We start from the raw sequence: 23,813 nt of genomic DNA, 5'->3' as shown, positions 1-23,813 counted from the left end.
CCAGACAATCAGAACTCAATTTTCCCCACAAAAGGGCTTTATTACAGACAGAAATACTCCTCAGTTTCATCAGTTCTCCGTGTGCCTCATCTCAGACAATCCCGCAGGTGAAGAAGCCGGATGAGGAGGTCCTGGGCTGGCGTGGTTACACGTTGTCTGAAGTTGTGAGGCCGGTTAGACGTACTGCCAAATTCTCTAAAACAACATTGGAGGTGGCTTATGGTAGAGAAATTAACATTAAAATTTCTGGCATCAGCTTTGGTAGACATTCCTGCAGTCAGCATGCCAATTGCATGCTCCTTCAAAACTTGAGACATCTGTGGCATTGCGTTATGTGACAAAACTGCATATTTTAGAGTGGCCTTTTATTGTCCCCAGCACAAGGTGCACCTGTGTAATGATCATGCTTTTTAATCAGCTTCTAGATATTCCACACCTGTCTGTGGATGCATTATTTTGGAAACTGAGAAATGCTCACTAACAGGGACGTAAACAAATTTGCACACGACATTTGAGAGAAATAAGCTTTTTTTGTGTATGGAACATTTCTGGGATCTTTTATTTCAGCTAATGAAACATGGAACCAACACTTTACATGTTGTGTTTATATTTTTGTTCCGTATATATTTATACTGTGGACTCCGACATTGCTAATATTTCTACATTTCTTAATTCCATTATTTTTCTTTCAGATGAATGTGTGTTGTTGTGTATTGTTAGATATTATTGCACTATTACTGATATTACTGATATTGTTAGATATTACTGATATTACCTGGCAAAATGTGTAGAATTGCAGCAAACTTAATTTAAAATGGAAACATTTTCTCTATACAAAGGGGCTGCTAAAATGTTTTGCGCAAGCCACATGATGAGTTCTGTGTTTTTTGTGGGCCCCCACCCCCATCAAAGTTGCCTATTCCTGATTTAGCTTTACATGACTCCCAATGAACATAGCATTTAGGCACAAATAAAACAGTGAAACAGATGTTTCCCCGGATGTATAAATCTAAAGCATTCGATTGGCATTTCCACTCACCACCAACTACGGTGATGAGAGGAAGCCCAGTGGCCGGCAGTGGGAGAAGATGGGGTGATATGGATTTTGGCCGACATTCTACACATTTTCTCATCAAACATTTGATCTCAATACAGTTTTCTGTTCCCAAAACTATAATTTGTTACGAACAGAGTGGACTAAGTTTTGTAGACTCAACCCTTTGCCAAAGAAAAAAAAATGGCTTTGTTTAGGAGGAGTTTAAGGGCGAATTGAGTTATTGCCCACGCACTTCACAGAGTAGGTGTTCCCTAACGGAAATATGTAAATACATGCTAGAACACGCCAATAGGACCTCGCTAGCTCGTGCTTGGCTCTGCCCACTTGCTTGTTCTGCCCACTATGATTAATTTGCTTCCATTGGAAACGACAGACTGTGGTCCATCCTGGGTTATAGAAATTTTTGTTATGTTATTTGTCACATGCGCCGAATACAACAGCTGTAGATCTTACCGTGAAATGCTTACTTACAAGCCCTTAACCAACAATGCAGTTCAAGAAATAGAGTTAAGAAAATATTTACCAAATAATCTAAAGTAAAACATAAATAGAAAAATAACACAACAAAATAACAATAACGAGGCTATATACAGGGGGTACAAGTACCGAGTGGATGTGCAGGGTACAGGTTAGTTGAGGTAATTTGTACATGTAGGTAGGGGTAAAGTGACTATGCATAGATAATAAACAGCGAGTAGCAGCAGTGTAAAAACAAAGGGGGGAGGGTCAACGTAAATAGTCCGGGTGGCCATTTGATTAATTGTTAATTGTTCAGCAGTCTTATGGCATGGGGGTAGAAGCTGTTAAGGACCCTATTTTGGACCTAGACTTGGTGCTCCGGTACTGCTTGCAGTGCGTTAGCAGAGAGAACAGTCTATGACTTCGGTGACTGGAGTCTTTGACAATTTTTTGGGCCTTCCTCTGACACCACCTAGTGTATAGGTCCTGGATGGCAGGAAGCTTGGCTCCAGTGATGTGCAAAATGTCTGGACCCAGGTACAAGTTGTCATTCGTCAGAGATCTAGGATCAGTAAATCTGACTTTATTTTAGTGTGGGACAATTTCTTCGTTCTCTATTGATTGGTTGTTATTGGGTTAAATATGACATTTTGTGATTCAATATATGCCTATCAAATATACAGTTTTTCAATCCAGTGTATAGATGTACAAGTTGCCTTGGGGAGAGACCATCTTTTCACCGCAAACATTAAGAAAATCTCGAGACAACGAGACATGATAATACCCATTCTTGCACTCATAGAAAATCACTAAGGCTTTTGTTTGATGTTTCATGGGAATTAAAATCACTTCTAATGATGTGCAACTTTGGCAATCATTAATATTATTGTGGCTGATCCATACTAGTATAAACTGGAGGAAAATAATCTATATAAAAACTAAATTAAATTAAAATGTACATTAGGAGCACTGGCCTACAGTGTCCAAATCCAACAAAGCAACAGAATTATTAATAGGGCAAGAAAAACTATTATTGGCTATAATACCTTTGTCTTTATTGAAGACTATGACTCTTAATAATAAAATAAATGTGTGTGTGTGATGGGTAACAGGTTACTTAAAGAGTGTTGAGGGGTAGAGAACGTATTCATTTAAATGTGAATCAATTCCAGACAAGGAATGCTACATGCTTTGTGTTTTCTTCACTCTCATAAGGGACTTTTTCTCCAAAGTTAAGAGTTACCTCTTTTTACATACAAACAACCACCTTTGAGAGACAATGAAACACCCAAGCACGCACGCACGCACGCACGCACGCACGCACGCACGCACGCACGCACACACACACACACACACACACCACACACACACACACACACACACACAACACACACACACACACACACACACACAGCAGACAAGAAAGTTTAAGAAAGTTCCCTATCCCAGTATTTTCCAAGTAGTACCCTTCTCCCACACTCACAAGTATTTCTTCCATTGGGTTTTATGTCCAAAACATTTTGCCTAAAGCCCTCTTTGTTTGCTAAGACCACATATTGTGTCCATAATCAAATAAACACAGCTGCCAATAGCTCTGAGATGGCCACAATATACACACCCTGCCTTGTGGGACAAACACACATAAACGCACACCCATCCCTCACAGAAACCTCTTTTATAAGAGCCAAAACACTGGATAATCAAGATCATAAGTTCTTTTAAGGGGACTTCTAGAAATAGAAACAGAGTATGTATGAGAGAAATGTTGAAAGTGATTGAGAGTGAGTTGTTGATAAGTGGGTTATATGGGAAAGTTTCAAAGCTTAACCACGAGATTGAAAGTTTAAGATTGATTGAGAGCGTGTGTGAGTGAAACAAATACCAAGCACTAAGCTGCAACAAGAGCAAATGTGAGTATGTATGTGTGATCCAGAGCGGGTTTAAGTGTCATCACCACACACACCAATTCCAGGCAACCAGGCACAGTGGGTTTCGAACTTTTCTTTTTTCTTTCCTGCCTTCTTTCCTTCCTTCTTTCCTTCCTTCCTTCCTTCCTTTACACCTCACGGCACAGCGCCTCTCCCCTTTTTAGTTTGTGCGTATATATTGATATGTAGGCTACGTGTTCCATTTTTAAATGTATGTAGTTCTGTCCTTGAGCTGTTCATGTCTATTGATATTCTGTATTAGGTCATGTTTCATGTTTTGTGTTGACCCCAGGAAGCGTAGCTGGTGCTTTCGCAACACCTAATGGGGATCCTAACAAAATAACAAAATACCTTCCTTCCATTAGCAGTTGAAACCTTATATTAGGAGGAGTTTTGTTTTCCTTTAGAAGCACTATGACATCAAAGGTAGTTGGCAGGACAACCTCCCACTCCACAGTTAAAAATTACCATCACCCCAGGCTAGCTCAATCTTTTTGGACCAGCCTCCATCCTACTGTGAGTGTGTGTATGCATGCATGTGTGTTTGAATGCCAGAGAGAGAGAGAGACAGAGAGACCAGTACTAAGGAGAAGGCATGAGAGTCAAGAGCATGCAGTTATACAGGAGCCACAACGGAGACTGAGACATCGGCTCCGACAAGCCTGTAACAAAGACCAGCAGGAGGAACAAACACCGTTGGGACGCATAGACTGTCTTCACACAGCTACAGGTGTGTACACACTCCTCTTTCCTGTAGCTTATCTTGTCCTGTTTGTCTTTTCTTCAACTAAGTTAAACAGCAAATTCCAGTTACGGTATTGTTTAGATGAGAGATAACAACATGTTTGTAGATCGTATCTGTCATCCTCAAGAGTAACATAGTTCTGTATTGGGTTCTATTATCATTATGTAACTCATTTATTTAGTAGAAATGTCATTACAAAGGGCTTGTATTTGAATGGAAGCCTCCCATAACTTAAACCATTAACCACAATTAATTGTTCATCTATTTTAATACACTCCTGCTGTTTATTAACACTTTATTCGCCGATGTTAAAGGTTTATTAACTGTTATCAATGGTTTATTAACTTACAAATGTGAGCCATTATTAGGCAAACGCTGGGTAAGGAGAAAAGACTGAGTAAACATCCCCCCTGGGTCTGCCTGTGACTGGACAGACACACTTCAGTCACAGCAGAACATCCAGTGACCCACTGGCACTGGAGGACAGTCACCCCAAAGACTGTCCTCTGCCAGCCTACTGTAGGACAGTCACCGCAAGTTTGACCAGTCTGGATGCAAACCGCCCCATTAATATAAATGAGCTATCGGTCTGGCTCTACCTGAGGGGGAAAATTTACTTTGGAGACTTTGTTTTGCTTTTTATAAGTCAATGAAACATGTAATGCTCTGAATTTGGCTGACTTAATGAAGAGTAGCAGGCCTAGGGTGTTAGCAACAGAGACATACTATACAGCAGTAATAACACACTATTAGATTAATAGTCCTGCTATATTGATCCTTTTCTGTAAACACTGTCACTTATCTAAATTGGTGTTTGGACTAACTTTTAAGAAGGGTAATCGCTGAAGCCTAATTATTGATAGTGATGATGAATAAGGGTTTTGATGAGAGAGAGAGAGAGAGAGACAGAGAGGAGAGAGAGAAGAGAGAGAGAGAGAGAGTGAGAGAGAGAGAGAGAGAGAGAGGCGCGAATGGTTCATGTTCACGTCCCAAGTCTCATTGACTTATTATGGCTTTAAAGTTCTAATATATCCCTTTCTAAATCTCTCCTTCTCCAATTTTCCTCAAAACTATTCTCCATCTGTAAGGATGTTTTTGGATGTTTTTGATTTGATTTGCCTGAAAGCCTGACACAAAGGACATTTATGGATTTCCAGTGCTGGACTGGTAATGATAACTAACACTTAATCAATAGTACATATATAAATAAAGAACATCTGATGTTGCCTTCTGCTTGACGTCAGGCAGTAATACAATGTTTCTCTCTGTTGACAGTGAACAATTTTGCCACCACATTGGTTTTGGTTTAGGTAATGCTACTGGACCCCTACCATTAAGTATGGTTGGAATGGGACCCTTCAATGCACCTCAGAATATTTCAGAGAAGACCGCAGGCAGAAATGATTGCGTGCCCCCACTACTTTTTCTATCCAAGACATATTGAATCCTTACTTCCTCAGTATGTTTGAATCCAGAGGATTTGTTTTTATAGGTAGCCTAGTGATTGAAGTAGGTCATATTTTGCACCTGTCAAAAGTGTTGGATGGATGAGGGTTCTATTTCAAATACTTGTTTCAATGTCTCACTATGGGATATGCTTGGGCGTGGCCACAAGCTCGAAGTAACCAATCAAACAACATCTGTTGGAGACAGACAGCTCGATGGGCGAATGAGGAGAGTGCCCTTCCTCCATAAAGGTAGCCACTCGCCCGCCAAACTGGTCATTCTCACCTCACCTCCTTGTCGAAGTGACTGCATTCACTAAAGCTCTCCTCATCACGGCTGGATTTCTGTTTTCCTACTGAAACGTCCTCAGGTAAACCGTGAGGTTAACACTGCCGAATGTAGAACCTCAGCTCCTGTTGATAGCGTTGAGAACAGAACGAAAGGTTTTGCTTCGAGTAGAATTCATTTTCTACTCATCAGTCTCTCTTGAGCTAATTCCACATGGCTGTCAATATTTGGTTAACCATCACCACAAGGCTTTAGCTAACTTGACTAACCATCTGCAAGGCTAGCTAAACACGAAAGCAAAGGACTAGCTTTTCCCACCTGGCTAGCTTGCTGTAATGCAAGCTAACCACACCAGCACTACTACCAACAACAACAGTAGTGTTGCTAGTTCCCGTCTTTCGTCTTGCTAGCTGTAAAACTAGCTAACCATCAAGCATTATGATGAAACTGGCTTTCATGAGGACCACCATAGGAAAGGAAGACCCAGAGTTACACTACCGTTCAAAAGTTTGGGGTCATTTAGAAATGTCCTTGTTTTTGAAAGAAAAGCACATTTTTTGTCCATTAAAATAACATCAAATTGATCAGAAATACAGTGTAGACATTGTTAATGTTGTAAATGACTATTGTAGCTGGATACGGCAGATTTATTTATTGAATATCTACACAGTGGCCCATTATCAGCAACCATCACTCCTGTGTTCCAATGGCATGTGTTAGCTAATCCAAGTTTATCATTTTAAAAGGCTAATTGATCATTAGAAAACCCTTTTGCAATTATGTTAGCACAGCTGAAATACTGGCCTTCTTTAGACTAGTTGAGTATCTGGATCATCAGCCATTGTGGGTTCGATTACAGGCTCAAAAGGGCCAGAAACAAATACATTTCTTCTGAAACTTGTCAGTCTATTCTTGTTCTGAGAAATGAAGGCTATTCCATGTGAGAAATTTGCCAAGAAACTGAAGAACTCATACAACGCTGTGTACTACTCCCTTCACAGAACAGAACAAACTGTCTCTAACCAGAATAGAAAGAGGAGTGGGAGGCCCCGGTGCACAACTGAGCAAGAGGACAAGTCCAATTGAGTGTCTAGTTTGAGAAACAGACACCTCACATGTCCTAAATTGCCAGCTTCATTAAATAGTACCAGCAAAACACCAGTCTCAGCGTCAACAGTGAAGAGGCGACTCCAGGATGCTGGCCTCTGGGATGAGTTTACACTCACTCCACACTTGGCATTCCACTTGGTGATATTAGACTTGTGTGCGGCTGCTCAGCCATGGAAACCAATTTCATGAAGCTCCTGAGGAACAGTTCTTGTGCTGATGTTGCTTCCAAAGGCAGTTTGGAACTCGGTAGTGAGTGTTGCAACAGAGGACAGACAATTTTTACGTGCTACTTGCTTCAGCACTTGGCGGTCCCGTTCTGTGAGCTTGTGTGGCCTACCACTTTGCAGCTGAGCCGTTGTTGCTCCTAGAGGTTTCCACTTCACAATAACAGCAATTATAGTTGACCAGGGCAGCACTAGCAGGGCCGAAATTTGACAAACTGACCTGTTGGAAAGGTGGCATCCTATGACAGTGCCATGTTGAAAGTCATTGAGCTCTTCAGGCCGCGGACCCCGGCGTCGTCGCTGTCCTTTACTCCTCGGCGACTCCCGCCAAGGAAGAGTCTCGCATCCACCTAGTATCTCTTCCCATGACCAACTCTCCTTCACCTCCTGGGCACGCTGCTTGGTCCTGACTTGGTGGGATATTCTGTCACGACCGTCGTATAAATAATTGGATCAAGGCGCAGCATGAGTAGAGTTCCACATTTTAATAATAGTGAAACTTCCAAAACAACAAAGATATAACGATCGTGAAAAATGTAGCGCACATAGGCACTCATACAAAACAATATCACACATAGCAGGTGGGAAAAAGGACACACTAAGTATGATCCCAATTAGAGGTAATGATATTCATCTGCCTCTAATTGGGAACCATACACACACACCAACATAGAAATATAATACCTAGAAACCCCCCTAGTCACGCCCTGACCTAAAACCCTATAGAGAACCCCGAGGGCTCTCTATGGTCAGGGCGTGACACCCCCCTTCTGGTCAACAGGAGTAGATTGTTTTGAGCCCTTTACAATCAAGCTAGATCGTCCAGTGGAGAAGCACTGGGGCATTCTGTTCAAGTGCTTAAAAACTAGATGTATGCACCTGAAACTACTGGAGAGTTTGGATGCTGAAGCCTTCCTCATGGGCCTACGGCGGTTTAGCCCCCTACGGGGGAAACCCTACAAGATCCTGGCTGACAGAGGCACAAACTTCAAGGCAGGAGAAGCCAAGTTGGAGGAAACCTTCCAAGCAATGGAACCAACCCTCCAGGATCAACTGATGGAGCCAACAAATCTCCTTCAAATTCAACCCTCGAGGAGCTCATTTGGAGGAACATGGGAGCGAGAGATGAAATTGGTGAAGACGGCCTTACAAGCCGTCCTGGGTGACCAAACTGTCACTTAAACCGTCTTGCGGACCGTCCTGATAGAGGTTAAAGGAATACTGAACTACAAACGGTCGTGTTAGATCAGTGGAGATCCAGGTAAAGAACCAGACATATATCCAGCCTGTTGTCCGAATAATTCCTCTCCCTGAGATGACAGAGGACGTGGAGGGATGAGAATTTTGAGGAGTGTGGAATTAACACAATTCTGGGGTGGCTGTGGATAAGGCCCATGGAGTTGGTGAAATCTCCCTTTAATTCATAGCCACTTCCCAGCTTGACCAGAGCGCTTTAATTAGGTCAGGTTGAAATGTCTGACAGATCTCAACTCATTAAAAGGAGGAAATCTCCACTGGCAAACCTCGCTGCTTTCTCTCCCCCAACTCCATCTAATCCAGACATTGTGTGCACGCACAAATCTACATACATCCACAGAATCTGTTTTCTTTCATCTGAACTATCTGTTACTCTCGGGAGAGCGGGACATCAGTTATCATTTATAGTTATTACCACGGAGCGCAGCTTGGAGCGCATGCTTCAAATCTATTGTGTTATATCAATGGACAATGATCAAGGCCCTACAGATCATCATGGGACAATTATGCCACTGATATATGGTTAAAATGTAACAAAATTACATGTACATATGAAGACAAAACCTGGAAGTATGACATATGAAACGTAATTATTATTTGCTAAATTGATAAATCCTGAGATCAAACTGATTGAGATTATAGATTGAATAATGTATTTATTTGCATTGTCATTATCATGATTATATTTAGTGAGTTTTCAGGCCCCTCCAGTGACAAATTTGCTACTTTTAGGCTGTCTGGGGAATTTTGACACAGGCATTCTGTGGTTTTGATCAAATTTAGCGACTTTTCCCACTAAATTCTGCTGCAAACGAGAGTGGAAGAAGGCTGTCTGTGCAACGACACTCACACAGGCAGATAAGCACAAGGGGAGGGGGTAGTGTAAAGGGAGAGGGGTGAAGAAACTATGTCCGGGACCGCAGCAGTACTGGAGAAAGGCAACCGGAAAGTCATCTAGCCCACTACTAGCGACAAATCAAGGAGCCAATACCAGATCTCACTGAAAAACAGTTGCGAACGCTAAGCCTGCCTAGTCAGTCAGTTGAATGAGAGAGAGCCAACTGAACATTGAAGAGAGAAGCACTAGATAAACAGATTATTTTAAACCTTATCTTGAAGGTGAGCAAGTTATAAAGCATAGGATATAAAACAAAGTTAGGCTGGGAATAATTATATTATTGTTCTTTTTTATGACATTTTGATAATTGAATGGATTTATTAAAGTATGTTAGCAAAAAAGCTAAAATTGTCTAACTTTACCTCCAGTCAAGCTAACCTGTAATCATGGCAACAGAGGACTCCAACAAATTTTAACACGGTCACTCCCTGATCTGTTTCACCTATCTTTTATAAACTTAGAGAGTGTAAAGGGGAACATTGTAACTTGCTGTTGTTAGGGATATGAAATGATGAAAATTTATCTTTGAGATAAGATTATTATTAATACCTTTTACAAATAGTTTTTAGTATGATGGCTATGTACAAACCTTATCTTCACGGTGTGTCAGTGTCCCTTCATTTTTCTTACCACACCATATCCAGGTCCCAAGGTTTAAGAGGGTACACTACACAAGAATGTGTGTTGTTGTTTTTCACTATGCGCTAAGGGGTTTAAGAGTGTCCACTAGGCCTACGCTTTTTAATGGCAGAGCGAGTAGTGAATGTTGCATTATGTGAGTACCATAAATTATTGCATTTTTGGTCACTTAGCCCGGTAAATGTTGTTACGCAGAACATCATGATAATACATTATAAACAACTACCATGCTTTCATGTTTACATGCTGTTAGTGTAAAAACCATGGTATATTCCCTCCATCCATGGTAGTACAAATAAAATAAATACCATGGTATGATCATCATGGTTTTTGGTCACTGCCGTGGCAGGAAAATACCATGGTATTTGCACCAGTACCTTTATATGGTACATTTTTGTAAGGGTCTCCGCAAAGCTAGCTACCCCAAACTAGCTTTTTCACTTGCAAGGATAGAATTTGCTAGCTCTCCTCTCACATTTAGCCCACCCACTTTCACCCATATCATGTTGACTAGACCGACCACCCTCGCTTCACAGCCTGACGGTTGAGAGACACGATTTGTTTGTTGAGAAACAAAGCGAAGCACATGCTTTTTCTCCCTGGCTAGCAGTGTGGTTAATAGCTAGGCTATTTAACCGCAAGGCGAATGCTAACTAGTTCACATGTACTATTTCTCTGAGCATTGTGTGGATAGATCCCAATAACCTGGAATATCTCAGCACTGCCAACATCTCCATTCCAAGCGAGTTAGGTGTGTCCTGCTTTTCACCCGGTTTACCTTCTCCCTCTCCTACCGACCAGGAATCCATGAACATCAAGCCGGATGCACTGTCACACTGCTATAGCCCCATGCTACACTCTCCACCCCGAGACCATCCTTCCCACCCTCGTGTCTGGCGACGGAACTCAGCTGGGGAATAGGGAAGCAGGTGCGTGAGGCGCATCGTTCCCCAGCCAACCCCAGGGGGTTTGTGTGTGCCTGACGCTGCCCACTCCTCGGTCTTGGAGTGGGCCCACTCCTCCAGGCTTGCCTGCCACCTGGGCTCCCATCGGACCCTGACCTTTGTGCGACAACGCTTTTGGTGGCCGGCCTACCATGGTCCCGGAAGTCTCCGCGTTCGTTGCCGGCCTGCACGATCTGTGCGCAGAACAAGACTCCTTGGCAAGCTCTGGCTGGTCTTCTCAACCACTGCCTGTCCCTCACCATCCCTGGTCTCACATATCCTTGGACTTTGTCACGCGTCTTCCCGCATCTGATGGCAACACCGCCATCCTGACAGTTGTGGACTAGTTTTCCAAAACCACCCACTTCATTCCTCTCCCCAACCTACCCTCTGCCAAAGAGACGGCCCAGGTCATGGTGCAGCAATGTCTTCCGGATCCATGGACTCCCAGTGCACATGGTCTCCGACCGGGGCCCTCAGTTTCTAGTCCCGGATTCTGGAAGACGTTGTGCACGCTCATTGGGTCGTCGGTCATGCCTGTCCTCCGGGTTCCACTAGCAGTCCACCACGACAGTCAGAGGGAGACCTGGAGATGACTCTGTCAGCAACTCGTGTGAGTTGAACATGCCTGCAACACCCTCCCCTGCTCTGCCACTGGGCTCTCACCTTTCGAGTGTTTCCCTGGGGTGTTAGCCCCTGCTCTTCCCGGAGCAAGAGGAAGAGGTCGGCATACCCTCGGCCCAGATGTTTGTCCGCTTCTGTTGCCATACCTGGAAGAGAGCCCGGTCGGCTCTTCTCAAGACCACCTCCAGGTATCGCCGACAAGCGGACCGCAAATTTCTCCAAGATTATTAGCCTCTCTGCTGTTTGTCTTCTGTTGCCCCCGTACCCTCCGTATTCATCCAACTTTTCATGTGTCTAGGATTAAACCTATGTCTCACAGCCCTTTGTCTCCTGCCTGCCCTGACTCCGGGCCTGCCTGTCTTTCTGCACCTGCTTGACTCTGACCCATTTACGAACCTCTGCCTGTCCTGACCCCGAGCCTGTCTGCTGTTCTGTACCTTATTGACGCTGTCCTGGATTACAGACCTCTGCCTGCCTTTGACCTGTCTTTTGCATGCACCCGGTTTGGGTCAATAAACATCTGTGACTCTAGCTGTCTGCATCTGGGTCTTATCCTGAGTTCTGATAAAAAATAGATTTCCAGAAAACATGATTTGTAAGCCAGTCTCATACATCCAGCTCTTTCATTTGAGAAATAGGATGCGAGTAAAATGGGTCAGTCTGAAACAATCATTGGCCATCCAGCTGGCGCCCAAGAGATGCACAGGCATAATCTTATTATAGGTACACTTATGCATGTACTTCTTTTAGATAACTTATTTTATTTAGAATTGGGGCTTCGTGTTGACCTTCATCTAATTCCAAACAAAAACCTACTTGTTTTCAGACTTTTATTATGAAAGAGTACAGATTTTTTAACAGTATCCCTCCACTTAATTATAATAATACATAGGTCCTATATAGCCCTTTGTTAAAACCCAAAGACACAATCTGGAAGCTTTTGGAGAAGCTTGAGTAAACAGGGGAGATCTAGGAATATGAGAACCAAGGCTAACCAAACACACCCAGAGATATGATATAGCCTGGTTAGGGGCAGTAGCGTGAAGGAATATCCAAGAGTGAATGAACTTAAGTCAGAATTGGAGCTGTGATAACATATTTCTGCATGTTTGTTCTGCAGTTCACACACCACTGCTAAGAATTCAACCACATATTGACTCGCTCTCCCCTGCCTATGTTTTAGGTGCACCAGTGACACAGTCAGCCTGGTTGTAGAGGAGCAGAAGAAGAGAAGAGGAACCACTAGCCATGGGGCCCAGAGCTTGGGCCTGTTTGTCCTGCTTGGGCTGTCCGTCTGGGGCAGCAGTGAGGGCCTCAGTTCCCCCATCCTGACCCGGAGACGGAGGTACCTGGAGGACAAAGGAGAACCACCCAAAAAGTGCTCGTACACCTTCCTGGCCCTGAGCAGAAGATCACAGGGCCAATCTGCACCAGCCGGGGCCTACACACGGACAAGGACCCGCGTGACCCGCATGGACGTAGCGGCGGTGAGGGACCTCCTCTCCAAACAGAGACGGGAGATGGATACCCTGAAGCTGGTGGGTGAACATTGATGGAACATGGTGAACGAGATGAAGTTGCTGAGGAAGGAGAGCAGGAACATGAACTCCAGGGTGACCCAGCTCTACATGCAGCTGCTGCACTAGATCATCAGAAAGAGAGACAACTCTCTGGAGCTGGCTCAGCTGGAGGGACGCATTCTGAACGCCACAGCAGAGTCCCTACGTCTGGCCGCCCGCTACCGTGACCTAGAGGTCCGATACGCTGCGCTCTCCGCCATGGTCAACAGCCAGTCAGTTCTGGTTGGTGCCCTGGAAGAGCGCTGTCTGCAGGTGTACGGCCGGCGGCAGGAGCAGTCTCCTCAGGGCCCACCACTGGTGCAGGTGGTGCCAGAGAACATACCGGTTAGCATCCCGAGATTTACCAACGAGATCCAGAGGGACCATGGCCGGGCATTTCCCAGAGACAGGGGCTCCCAAGCAGGGCCAGCACCCACAGGAAGCACCCTGGAGCTCCAGAAGGCTCCGCAGGGCAACTTCAGTGCAGAGGGTGAGGCAACTGATTGTTAGATACACTATATAGTGCATTAGGACAGTATTCAGACCCCTGGACTTCATCCACATTTGTTACGTTACAGCCTTATTCTAAATGGATTGAATCGTTTTTTTCCCTCATCAATCGCACACAATACCCCATAATGACAAAGTGAAAACAGGTTTTTAGACATTTTTGCAACTGTATACAAAATAAAAAATAGAAATACCTTATTTACATAGGTATTCAGACACTTTGCTATGAGATTTGAAATTGAGCTCAGGGGCATCCCTGTTTCCGTTGATCATCCTTGAGATGTTTCTACAACTTGATTGGAGTCTACCTGTGGTCAATTCAATTGATTGGACATGATTTGGAAAGCCACAAATGGAAGCCACTCCTCAGTAAAAGGCACATGATAGCCCGCTTGGAGTTTGCCAAAAGGCACCTAAAGGATTCTCAGACCATGTGAAACAAGATTCCCTGGCACCATCCCTATGGTGAAGCATGGGGGTGGCAGCATAATGCTGTGGGAATGTTTTTCAGCGGCAGGGACTGGGAGACTAGTCAGGATCAAAGGAAAGATGAACAGAGAAAAGTACAGAGAGATCCTTAATGAAAACCTGCTCAGGACCTCAGAATGGAGCGATGGTTCACCTTCCATCAGGGCAACAACCCTAAGCACACAGCCAAGACAACGCAGGAGTCACTTCGGGACAAGTCTCTGTGTCAAGCTTGTAGCATTATACCCAAGACTCAAGGCTGTAATACCTGCCAAAGGTGCTTCAACAAAGTACTGAGTAAAGGGTCTGAATACTTATGTAAATGTGATATTTCAGGTTTTTATTTGTAATAAACTTGCAAAAATGTCTAAAAAAACAGTTTTTGCTTCGTCATTATGTGTGTAGATTGATGAGGAGAAAAACGATTTAATCCATTTTAGAATAAGGCTGTAAACGTAACAAAAAAGTAAAGGGGTCTGAAAACTTTCCGAATGCACTGTATATACAAAAGTATGTGGACACCCCTTCAAATTACTGATTTGCCTATTTCAGCCACACCCATTGCTGACAGATGTATAAAATCGAGCACACAGACATGCAATCACCATAGACAAAACATTGTCATGTGGAATGGCTTAACTGAAGAGCTCAGTGACTTTCAACGTGGCAACGTCATAGGATCCCACCTTTCCAACAAGTCAGTTCGTCAAATTTCTAACCCTGCTAGAGTTGCCCCCGGTCAACTGTTAATTATGTTATTGTGAAGTGGAAAAGTCTAGGTGCAACAACGCATCAGCCGTAAAGTGGTAGGCCATACAAGCTCACAGAACAGGACCGCTGAGTGCTGAAGCTGTCTTCAGTTGCAACACTCACTGCCGAGTTCTAAACTGCCTCTGGAAGCAACGTCAGCACAAGAACTGTTTGTCGGGAGCTTCATGAAATGGGTTTCCATGGCCAAACAGCTGCACACAAGCCTAAGATCACCATGCGGAATGCCATGTGTCGGCTGAGTGGTGTAAAGCTCGCTGCCATTGGTCTCTGGAGTAGTGGAAACACGTTCTCTGGAATGATGAATCACGCTTCACCATCTGGCAGTCCGACAAACAAATTAGGTTTGTCAGATGCCAGGAGAACATTAACTGCCCCAATGCATAGTGCCAACTGTAAAGTGTGGTGGAGGAGGAATAATGGTCTGGGTGTCACGTCCTGACCAGTAAAAGGGGTTATTTGTTACTGTAGTTTGGTCAGGGCGTGGCAGGGGGTGTTTGTTTTGTGTGTTTCGTTTTTTGGGGGAGTTTGTTCTATGTATCTATTCTATGTGGTTATCTAGTTTTCTATTTCTATGTTGGGGTTTTGGCACGACCTCCAATTAGAGTCAGCTGGTTGTCGTTGCCTCTAATTGGAGGCCATATTTAAGTGGTTCGTTTTCTCTTGTGTTTGTGGGTGGTTGTTTACTGTATAGTCTGTGTACCTTACAGGACTGTTTTCGTCGTTTGTTTTGTTTATGTGATTTTTCCTTCAATAAATAAGAAGATGATAAATATACCCGCTGTGTTTTGGTCCACCTACAACGACGCATGTGACAGAACCACCCACCAAAGAAGGACCAAGCAGCGGAGGAAGGAGCAGCAGGAGAGCTACTTAGAGTCGTGGACATGGGAGGAGATTTGGATGGAAAGGGACCATGGCACCATGCTGGGGAGTACAAGCGCCTGAAGGAGGAGCTGGAGGAAGCTATAAGGGAACGATGGAGGTATGAGGCATTATAGCCTCCATTTCAGGAGGAGAGGAGGCAACCCCAAATAATTTTTTGTGGGGGGGGTTTACGGAGAGTTTAGTTGAGTCAGGGGGGAGCCCTGACCTAACTTCCCGGGCATACAGGAGAGAGCCGTGGAGAAAAAAAGAGCCAGTCAAGGAATCAAGGCGAGGCAGCTTGACGCGAGATTCCGGAGAGAGGTACTGGCGGAAAGGGCACGAAGGGGCACCTGTGCTTATTATGGGGAGCGACGGATTAAGGCAAGCACCATGTTATGCGGAGATACGCACGGTATCGCCAGTGTCAATAGTCTGGCGCCTCCAAAGCCAGCCCCACGTATCAGGCCTTCAGTGCGCAGGGTCCCCGTCCAGAGCTTCCGGCGACAGTTCCCCGTCCAGAGCTTCCGGCGACAGTTCCCCGTCCAGAGCTTCCGGCGACAGTTCCCCGTCCAGTGCTTCCGGCGACGTCCTACAGTCCAGAACCGACAGAGACGGCCTACAGTCCGGAACCGGCAGAGACGGCCCACAGTCCGGAACCGGCAGAGACGGCCCCAGTCCGGAGCCTGCAGACACGGCCCACAGTTCGGAGCCTGCAGACACGGCCCACAGTCCGGAGCCTGCAGAGACGGCCCACAGTCCGGAGCCTGCAGAGAAGGCCCACAGTCCGGAGCCTGCAGAGACGGCCCAAAGTCCGGAGCCTGCAGAGACAGCCCACAGTCCGGAGCCTGCAGAGACAGCCCACAGTCCGAGGTCTCCAGCGACGCTCCTCAGCCCGAGGTCTCCAGCAACGCACCTCAGCCCGAGGTCTCCAGCGACGCACCTCGGCCCGAGGTCTCCAGCGACGCACCTCAGCCCAGAGCCTTCAGCAGTGGTCTACAGCCCTGAGCCTTCAGCGGGGGTGGGCAGGTTAGAATGGGGGACTAAGGCCGGAGCCAGAGCCACCTCCGTAGTTGGAGGATTGGGGGGGTGTAGCACGGGAGCCGTCGTTGACGGTGGCCACCCTTCCTTCCCTCCCTTTAAGTTTGGGGTTATTTTTGTGTGGTTTTTGTGTTTGAGGTGCATTCGGGGTCTGCACCTTTGGGGGGGGGGGGGGGGGGGGGGGGGGGGGGGGGGGGGGGGGGGGGGGGGGGGGGGGGGGGGGGGGGGGGGGGGGGGGGGGGGGGGGGGGGGGGGGGGGGGGGGGGGGGGGGGGGGGGGGGGGGGGGGGGGGGGGGGGGGGGGGGGGGGGGGGGGGGGGGGGGGGGGGGGGGTGGGGGGGGGGGGGGGGGGGGGGGGGGGGGGGGGGGGGGGGTAACTGTCACGTCCTGACCAGTAAAAGGGGTTATTTGTTATTGTAGTTTGGTCAGGGCGTGGCAGGGGGGTATCCCTCCACTTAATTATAATAATACATAGGTCCTATATAGCCCTTTGTTAAAACCCAAAGACACAATCTGGAAGCTTTTGGAGAAGCTTGAGTAAGCAGGGGAGATCTAGGAATATGAGAACCAAGGCTAACCAAACACACCCAAAGATATGATATAGCCTGGGTTAGGGGCAGTAGCGTGAAGGAATATCCAGAGCGAATGAACTTAAGTCAGAATTGGAGCTGTGATAACATATTTCTGCATGTCTGTTCTGCAGTGCACACACCACTGCTAAGAATTCAACCACGTATTGACTCGCTCTCCCCTGCCTATGTTTTAGGTGCACCAGTGACACAGTCAGCCTGGTTGTAGAGGAGGCAGAAGAAGAGAAGAGGAACCACTAGCCATGGGGCCCAGAGCTTGGTGCCTGTTTGTTTTGGTCCACCTACAACGACGCATGTGACACTGGGGCTGTTTTTCATGTTTGGGCTAGGCCCCTTAGTTCCATTGAAAGGAAATCTTAACGCAACAGCATACAATGACATTCTAGACGATTCTGTGCTCCAACTTTGTGAAAAACAGTTTGGGGAAGGCCCTTCCCTGTGTCAGCATGACAATGCCCCCGTGCACAAAGAGAGGTCCATACAGAAATGGTTTGTCGAGATCGGTGTGGAAGAACTTGATTGGCCTGCACAGAGCCCTGACCTCAACCTCATCGAACACCTTTGGGATGAATTGGAATGCCGACTGCCAGCCAGGCCTAAATGCGCAACATCAGTACCCAACCTCACTAATGCTCTTGTGGCTGAATGGAAGCAAGTCCCCTCAGCAACATCTAGAAAGCCTTCCCAGAAGAGTGGAGACTGTTATAGCAGCAAAAGGGTACCAACTCCATATTAATGGCCATTATTTTGGAATGAGATGTTCGACGAAAAGGTGTCCACATACTATTGGTCATGTAGTGTAGGTTGGTGGGTGAGGTGGTTGGTGAGGGGGTGGATGGGTGGTTAGTTGGTTGGTTGTTTGGTACCAAGGATAAAGCATAGACTTATTTCAAAAATTAACCTCAAACCAATGTGTTTCATTTTCTTCTTAGTCAGATTTTTTATTATGTAACATTTGCATATTCGGCTAGAACTAGGTTTGGTGCAGCTCACCAGAAAGAACACAGACCCTCGAGTGTAAAGAAAAAGGGGTTGTAGCTTCTAAGTTCAGAAGAAGGAAAAGAGAAAAAAGAAACACAGAAAGAAACATTTTACTCATCTACCGAAATTCCTGACACATTTAGTTTGTTCCGAGCCAAGAAAAATAAAACGTGTGGGATTTGAAGGCAGCTGTGTATGAAAATTGAACCCTCTCCAGGATGGCTTCCCTCTCATGCTAAGCATGGACAGAACCTAGGCTGGAATAACATGGTTTCCCCTGACCACAAAGTATCTGCACATCTGGTTTACTTCACCACCGCTTGCTGAGACTAATAACGATCCTCACCTATAAACTAGGCAAAGATTCATCTCACATTAAACAAACACAATAGTTTAACTGTTCACATCTGCTCTAAGACAAATGTATAACAAATGAACGGTAGATAGAGATAAATCCTAATACTCAATGTGTTCTAAACAATCACTGCTTTAACTGCCTACATCTGGTGTGTGATATTTTGTTATTTTGTGTGTTATTTCTTACATTATTAGCCCAGAAAATGCTGTGTGTAAACAAAAAAGAAATAAAATAAAAATAAAATAAAAATACCATGTCACGTCCTGACCAGTAAAGGGGTTATTGGTTATTGTAGTTTGGTCAGGACGTGGCAGGGGTGTTTTGTTTTATGTGGTTCGGGTTTGTTGGGATATGTATTTATGTAGAGGGGTGTTTGTTTTATGTGTTCCCGGGTTTTTGGGTATTCTGTTTTGTATTTCTATGGTTTTTCTATGTTGTGTATTTCTTTGTTGGCCTGGTATGGCTCTCAATCAGGAACACTGTACATCGTTGTTGTTGATTGGGAGTCATACTTAGGTAGCCCTGTTTTCACCTGTCTTTTGTGGGAAGTTGTTTTTGCATAGCTGTCTGTGTAGACTGCAATACTGTGCGTTCGTTCGTTTTCTTGTTTTGTTTTTGTAAGTGTTCAATAAAAGTTTAAAATGAGCACTCAACCCGCTGCGCCTTGGTCTACTACATACGACGACCGTTACAGAACTTCCCACCACCAAAGGACCAAGCAGCGGGGTAAGGAGCAGCAGATGAACTATATGGACTATAAGGAATATGGACATGGGAGGAAGTTCTGGATGGGGCTGGACCATGGCACCAGACTGGTGAATACCATCGCGCAACGGAGGAAATAGAGGCAGCCAAGGCGGAGCGACGACGTTATGAGGCATTATACGCGCTGAGGGGCAAGTACAAGAGGCACCCCCAATAAAATGTTTGGGTGGGCACATGGGTAGTTTGGCTGGGCCAAGGGTGAGCCCTAAGCCAACTCCCAGTGCTTATTATGGGGAGTGTATGGAGTGGAGAGCGCCGGAGTATGCGCAGGTGCGCACGATCTCGCCCGTGCGCACGCACAGTCCGGTGCGAGCGATCCCAGCCCCTCGCAAGTGCCGTGCTAGAGTGGGCATCCAGCCTGGAAGGAGGATGCCTGCACAGCGCATCTGGCCACCGGCGCCTCCTAGGCCCAGGCTACCCTACGCCTGCACTACGCACGGCAACCATCAGGCCTCTGCACAGCCCAGTTCGCCCTGTTCCAGCACTCCGCTCGTGCAGGGCTTCTATTACCATCCAGCCAGGACGGGTTGTGCAGCATGTACGCTCCAGACCTCCAGTGCCTACACATGGCCCGGTGTATCCAGTTCCCGCTCCTCGCACTAGCCCTGAGGTGCGTGTCTCCAGTCTGGCGTGTCCAAAGCCAGCACCACGCACCAGGCCTCCAGTGCGTCAGCCCAGTCTAGTACATCCTGTTCCCGCTCCTCGCACTAGCCTTGGGGTGCGTGTCTCCAGTCTGGTACCTCCACTACCAGCCCCATGCATCAGGCCTCCAGTGCGTCAGCCCAGTCCAGTTCGTCTGCTCCCGTCCAGAGCTTCCGACGACAGAGCCTCGTCCAGAGCTTCCGACGACAGTGCCTCGTCCAGAGCTTGCGGCAACAGTGCCCGTAGAGAGATGGCCCACAGTCCGGAGCCGAGAGAGATGGCCCACAGTCCGGAGCCGAGAGAGACGGCCCACAGTCCGGAGCCGAGAGAGACGGCCCACAGTCCGGAGCCGAGAGAGACGGCCTACAGTCCAGAATCGGCGCAGCGAGTGTCGCCCTACAGTCCGGAATCGGCGCAGCCAGAGTCGCCCTTCAGCCCGAGGTCTCCAGCGACGCGCATCAGCCTGAGGTCTCCAGCAAAGTACAGTCAGCCCGAGGTCCTTCAGCGATGCGCCATAGCCCAGAGACTTCAGGAAGGGTAACGTTCAATAATTATTTAGCGGGGGTGGACAGGTTAGGTGGGGGAGTAAGGCCGGAGCCTGAGCCACCTCCATAGTAGGTGGGTTGGGGAGGGGGGGGTGTAGCACAAGAACCGTCGGTGACCGTGGCCACCCTCCCTTCTCTCCCTTCCCTCCCTTTAGTTTGGGATTATTTTTTGGGGGGTTATTTTTGTGTTTTTCTGGGTGAGGTGCAATCCGGGGTCTGCACCTTTTGGGGTGGGGGGGGGGGGGGGTACTGTCACGTCCTGACCAGTAAAGGGGTTATTTTGGGGTGTTTTGTTTATATGTGTTCCGGGGTTTTTGGGTATTCTGTTTTGTATTTCTATGGTTTTTGTGTGGCCTGGTATGGCTCTCAATCAGGAACAGCTGTTACATCGTTGTTCCTGATTGGGAGTCATACTTAGTTAGCCCTGTTTCCCTGGAAGCCCAGTCTTTTGTGGGAAGTTGTTTTTGCATATCTGTGTGTGTAGCCTGCAATACTGTGCGTTCGTTCGTTTTCTTGTTTGTGTTTTTGTAAGTGTTCAATAAAAGTTTAAGATGAGCACTCAACCCGCTGCGCCTTGGTCTACTACATACGACGACCGTTACAATCCAGCATTTCGCTACAACCCGCAATAACATCCTGCTAAATATGTGTATGTGACCAATACAATTTGATTTGATTAACAGTTTGTAACTGATAAATCTCTCCATCTCTACCTTTGTCCCTTCATCTCTTTCCCCATCCCCCCATCTCTCCCTTCATCCCCCCATCTCTCCCTTCATCCCCCCATCTCTCCCTCCATCTCTCCCCCCATCCCACCCTCCATCCTCCCCCAGGTCCTTTCAGGGACTGTCTCCAGGCCCAGGAGGCTGGCCATGGCACCAGCGGTATGTACCTGCTGAAACCTGGTGAAGCGGAGGGGCCCATGCAGGTGGGTGTGAGCAGGGCCTGGACAACGGAGGCTGGACCGTCATCCAGAGCAGGAGGGACGGCTCTGTCAACTTTCAGGAACTGGGACGCCTACAAGGTGATGATGAAAAAGACAAAAAGACAACCGAAAACTAATAAGCCAGAGACAACAACGGCGCCGGTTAAATGACCTATCCAAAGGAACTTGTCTGGTCTGGTGTCTCAGAATCCTTTCCAAGGCCTGGACCCCTTGTGTTTTCACTTATAATATAAATGATTGTGTGTGTGTCAGTGTATTATTGCTGAAGTGATTTAGTTTGAGATTTCCATTATGAAAGAAGTGAAGACCCAACAGGAAGGTATATTCCACCGCTCAATCTCCAAAGTTTACTTTCCAAACTACCACAGCTCTGCTAAGTAACATCTTCTTTAATTACAGTGCACTAATTCAATCTGAAGTGAACTCTCTAATTATTGGTTTGTCTATATATTATCATGGCCAAAGAGATTAAAGCTGTTCACACTGACAGACCAAAAAGTGATTTAGATGCATTTGTCTTCCAAAGGTACTTCCCTGACAAAAATTGATTATAGTATTCCTTTTTTTAACGTTCCTCTTTTAAACCACTCCGAATATACAAAACCAACAACTAAAACTTTTAATTTATCTTTCTTAGAATGGATTTGGCAACATAGATGGGGGAGTACTGGCTGGGGCTGCTGGGGATCTACAATTTAGGGAAGCAGGGAGACTACAGACTTCGAGTGGAGCTGGAGGACTGGGTGGGGAAGAAGGTGTATGCTGATTACAGGCAGCTTCCACCTGGAGCATGAGAACGATGGGCTACCGCCTGAGGTTGGGGGCACCTACCAGGGAAACGCTGGCGACTCACTCAGCAGCCCACAACGGCAAGCAGTTCACCACACTGGCAAGAGACAAGGATGCCTTCTCAGGTGGGTCAATCAATCAACCGGTTGATCAATCAATCTATTCATATACTGTTGGCTAAATACAGTAAGATATACAGTAGGTCCTAAAGAAAGCATATGAGACAAACAAATGGGCTATTTACTTATCTCTATGCAGGTAACTGTGCACACTTCCTTAAGGGAGGCTGGTGGTACAACTCCTGTGGCCAGGCCAATCTGATGGTGTTTGGTACACTGGCGGGGTCTACCGTCAGGCAAGTTCCAGGACGGAATGTTCTGGGCAGACTACGGCGGAGGATTCTACTCTATGAAGGGAGTCCGCATGATGATTAGACCTATAGACTGAGACTACAGAGGGAGAGACATGACCATCCTATCCCACAACCAACACATGTACAGTATTGCCTATCTCAGACCTACTCACTCACAGAGATCGAGTACAAACATTGTCTGACCTCATTGTGGGATGGTAAAGTATTGTGAGGTGGTAAGGTATTTTACATGTGAAGCTAATTTGCAGGCAGACAAAAGTTTTTTTCTGCAGGCCTCGAGACCCTCAGCACTTCCTGTAGAGACTACTAATGTCTGGGCCCCACTGGCAGCACTAGACTTAGAGCAAGGAGTGCCAGACCTATCGGTTACCATGGAGAGCAAAACAACTGACCATATGGTATGGAATTGATATCTGTGTATGTTACTAGAGGTAAAAGCTTGCCTATTTTAGAGGTGTGTAAATATCTTAATAACATCTTATATAAGCATTCAATCTACTTTGTTTCAACTTCTCCATCTTGAGATGCTTTATGATTTGCATCCCTCAAGATATGTTTTCATGTATTTGAAATAAACCAGGGAGACGCTGTAAATTATCCTATAGAAAACATTGGGTTTTCTATTCACTGTCTATATTTGTGGATCATGCACCATTTATTGTGCTTTCACAGCTGATTTATGTACTGTAGCCTGTGTGAATGTTTTTCTCATTTTGCAGTTGATTAAATCTCAATACGAGCCAGAGACAAAACAAGAAAAAAAAGGGAAGGAATTACGGTTTGTTTTGTGTGGTTTTTGGAGATTTAAAAAATGCACACGAAGCAAGAGTTAGTATGAAGTATCGGAACAAACAACGAGAAACACATGGCTGAAAGCCACAGGATAGAGTGAAGGGAAGAAGGGAGAGAGGGGGAGAGGGAAATAGAAAGGGGTAGAGAGGGAGGGACTGGGATGGATTCTGTCCACATTTTCAAGTGATCTTTTTTTCTTCCTTT

General features: G+C 46.1%; 1 pseudogene; it reads left to right on the top strand.

Annotated features, from left to right (window-relative positions):
• The first annotated feature begins 3,853 nt into the window (after positions 1 to 3,853).
• On the top strand, positions 3,854 to 23,590 carry LOC115169531 (angiopoietin-related protein 1-like; annotated as a pseudogene).
• Positions 23,591 to 23,813: the final 223 nt, after the last annotated feature.

This window comes from Salmo trutta, chromosome 31 (assembly GCF_901001165.1).
Source record: "Salmo trutta chromosome 31, fSalTru1.1, whole genome shotgun sequence".
In the NCBI taxonomy this organism is placed as follows: Eukaryota; Metazoa; Chordata; class Actinopteri; order Salmoniformes; family Salmonidae; genus Salmo; species Salmo trutta.
This window is presented reverse-complemented; position numbering and strand designations above follow the sequence as displayed.